The sequence below is a fragment of the Montipora foliosa genome, chromosome 11 (genome assembly GCF_036669935.1).
Source record: "Montipora foliosa isolate CH-2021 chromosome 11, ASM3666993v2, whole genome shotgun sequence".
NCBI lineage: Eukaryota > Metazoa > Cnidaria > Anthozoa > Scleractinia > Acroporidae > Montipora > Montipora foliosa.
Window position 1 is genome coordinate 19,563,875 of NC_090879.1, and position 3,915 is coordinate 19,567,789.

A 3,915-nucleotide genomic window follows, 5' to 3' on the forward strand; every position below is an offset into this window, starting at 1 on the left:
TAGTTTTTTTTTTCTTACGTATCAGTTAAGTTGCGGAATGGGCTGCCTGATCATGTCTAAGAATTAGATGGCTTATATATTTAAGGGAAAAATCATTTTATCTGTCATATGGTAAGCACTGGAGTCGCAGATTACAAAGTGTGCGCATGCGCCCTGCTAAAGGTAACATACATACAGTCATAAGCTTTTTTCGAATAACTACAGGAACTAATATCTTCGAGACATTACATTTACAGCTAAAATACATAGCATATACAGATACCTACTAAATACATAATATTTAAAGATATATTCATTAAAAAGAAAAGCCGCTGTACAAAATGCGGCCCTGGATTCTCTTTTAAAACCAGTAAACTCATAGGTACGGATAAAATCAGGCAGCGCATTCCGCAACTTAGCTGATACGTAAGAAAAAAAGAGAACTAAGATCATAACTGGTTGTTCCAGGTTTATTGAGAGACAGAATGTAATTTCCGCGAAGATCATGCATAAGAAGGGGTCGGGAGAGAAAACGTATTTTTCATATAAGCAGAAAAACCCTTTTTTCAAAAAAAAAAAAAACGACAACAACAAAACAAGAAAAACATACTTTTATTAAGTCATACGAGGAAATTTTGAATGCGCTTATTGCGTAGAGATGTAGAGCTTGACTTTCGTATTAAGAGGACAGGTAATCTGCCAATATAAATATCGTTATTCTCTTATTTACATTATTATACCGTTTCTTTGACACAAGAATTACAGCGAAATGAAAGCACAACTTTGTCGCGAATTTTCTATGATAAAATCTTGTTGAAAAATCCAAAATCTAAGTTAACAGCACACACAAGGCCCTACTCCTGAGTATCTGGCTAGAAATCATTTCCTCTGGCCGCGCTTCAGCCATTCGATGAGGGCCAGTCTCGTGCTTCTTAAGTTGCCTCGCTCATGCCCAAAAAGAGTTCTGGGTAATTCTGCCATTCCATGACAAGGGAAGACTTCCGATTCTCATTTCATAGTTTTTTTCATAAGTGTCGGGCCACCCAGTCCTACCAGCAAAATAACGCATCGATTGAAGGTTTTAGCTTTCAAAACTTGCCCATATTGTGTCAGTAGGTCATGGAATTCGTCCACAGAGAGGCCAGAGAGACAACTTCACTCGTGAACCGCCATGTTTACAACAGAGCATTTTAGGCGCCCCAGTCTGCATGAAACTATCTCTCGCCTGTGTTTTTTTTCAAAGGCTTGCCTTTACCCCCATTCTGGCTTAATGATGGCAACCTGGTGGCTTCTGTATGCGAAAATGGCCTGAAAAGGCACTTACAAAATTTTTACCTACCAGATTTCAGGCAACTCACTCGCTTCCTTTCGGAACACAAACGGTTGACATTTGTCACGTGATGCTCTAACATGACCCCAGATATACTGAATACAGCGTATGTTTTAATGAGATTTTCTTAGGTACTTTATGTATCCCTTATTACAGTGTATTTAAGGGCGCGTTCGACTGACCCTATCCCGGAATATGAATACGTGGGGTGATGATTAAAACGGTATGTTTGGGGCGTTTCGAAGCAGCAAGGATAATAAAAATATATTTAAAATAGAATTTTAGCGGATGTTTGACAATTTTAATATGAATCTCCGTAAAAACGAAGGATTTCTAACTTATATTCCATGCATTCTTATTCCGGAATACGGTCAATCGAACGCACCCTAAATTATAATGTATTTCCACGCGTATATTATAGTGTCTTTAAATAATTAGCTCTATATACCCATGTATGCCCTTTTACCCTTATATACCCACGTATACCCTTGTATACCCTTATATACCCCTATATACCCATGTGTACCCTTATATACCCCTATATACCCATGTATACTCTTATATACCCCTATATACCCATGTACACCCTTATATGCCACTATATACCCATGTATACCCTTATATATCCCTATGTACCCATGTATACCCTTATATACCCCAATATACCCATGTACACCCTTGTATACCACTATATACCCATGTATACCCCTTAATACCCCTTTAAGTGTATTCATGGGTATATAGGGCTAATTATTAAATACACTAAAAATACCTTATATTTATATTTAAATGCATAATAATAAGGGATACATGAAGTACTTACCCTAATATATCTTTAAACATTGCATATTTAGTCATGCATCCCTATAAGCTATGTATTTTGGCTGTAAATAGAGATGTCTCAAAGATGTTAGCTCTTGGAGATAAAAATAAAGTTTATGCATGTATGTATGTTACCTTTTGCAGGGCAGGGCGCGTGCGTACACTTTGTAATCTGTGACTCCAGTGCTTACCATATGACAGAAAAAATGAATTTTCCCTTGAAAATTAAAGCGATCCAATTCTTACACAAAATTGACAAGGGCGTTGTATTTTAAGCGTTTTAACTCTAGCCGTCGACGCCAATATTTCCTCCGCAAGTGGGGTGGTAACGGCGTCTTTGGTCACATTAGTGGTTCCTCCTTCGTTTGCTCTTTCTAGGTCTTTCGCTCTGGTATATATAGCTTGTTTTTTTATTTCATCTCCACGTTTGTTTGTTTGTTAATTGCTTTTTGGTTGTTTTGTCTTTTATTAGCATTCTTCGCCTTTTATCGTTTTTATCTCTGTGGGAGGGGCGGGGTTCGACTCCCCGACGAATTATTTGGTGTGCCGGCCCCGTTTAGGGGGTGCTCCCTCTCCTTGGCGATCCCCATACCTGTTGTTTCCCTTTTTCTGTTGTAAAGACTTCCTCAAAAACCAACATTTGACTTGATTTGCGTTGATTGTTAATTTCACTTTATAGTGTCCCCAATTAGTGCTCCAGCGCTAAATCGACTAGACACTTTCCTTTCCTTTCCTTTCCTTTCTGGGGCCTTGCACCTAGCCCGAGGGATCGCCCAATTACAAAAAAAAGTTGACAAGGGCGGCATGGAGCTGTGAGTAGGCGTGGGATTTGTCTCATATGAATTAAGGGCCGACATATCTCTCCCTCAATGCCGTACCGGTAGGCGAGGTCGGTAGCAGAAAGCAGCGAAGGGCCAGCTGCGTCCAAAAGCGATCGCACAGGCCAAAATCCCAGGACGACTCGTTTGGTACGACGCCCCTGCGCCATGTCTGAAGGTACTGCGTTTTTCTCTCTTGTGCAAACATTCCGTTCGCGCATGTGGAAATGTTCTGCCTCTCTGATACCTAGGCTACCAAAAAATTAAGATGCTGGTTTTTACAAGGAATTGACATTTCAGTTGAAAAGATTCTACAGACATAAACTTAAGGTAAGAACCGCGCGTGTCTAGTCTTCTCGAGACAGTGAGAGATGGTTTCATGCAGACTGGGACGCCTAAAATGCTCTGTTTAAACAAGGCGGTTCACGAGTGAAGTTGTCTCTCTGGCCTTTCTGTGGACGAATTCCAGCACCTACCGATACAATTTGGGCAAATTTTGAGAGCTAAAAACTTAAATCGATGCGGTATTTTGCCGGTAGGACTGGGTGACCCGAAAGTCATAAAAAATATATGAAATAAGAATCGGGGATCTTCCCTTGTCATGGAATTGCACAATTACCCAGAGTTCTTTTTGGGCATGAACGAGGCAACTTGAGAAGCAAGAGACTGGCCCTCATGAAATGCCGGGCTGAAGCGCGGCCGTGGGAAAATGTAGTGAGAAGATTTTCAGCCAGCTAAGTAAATCTGCTGCACCTCATGATTGCGCAAAGTGATTGACATTTTGTGGAAATGTCTATGAATCGACTATTACTCCTTGTATCATCATTAGCGTTACCATATAATCTCACTCGATTTGGGCAGCTTGTTGAAACGAATTTAAGGACGCCATCGCATACGAGAATTGCAAGATTCTTTTTTATATAATGGCGTCCTGTAAGCTTACATTTTGTACCAAAACAGGAGGTA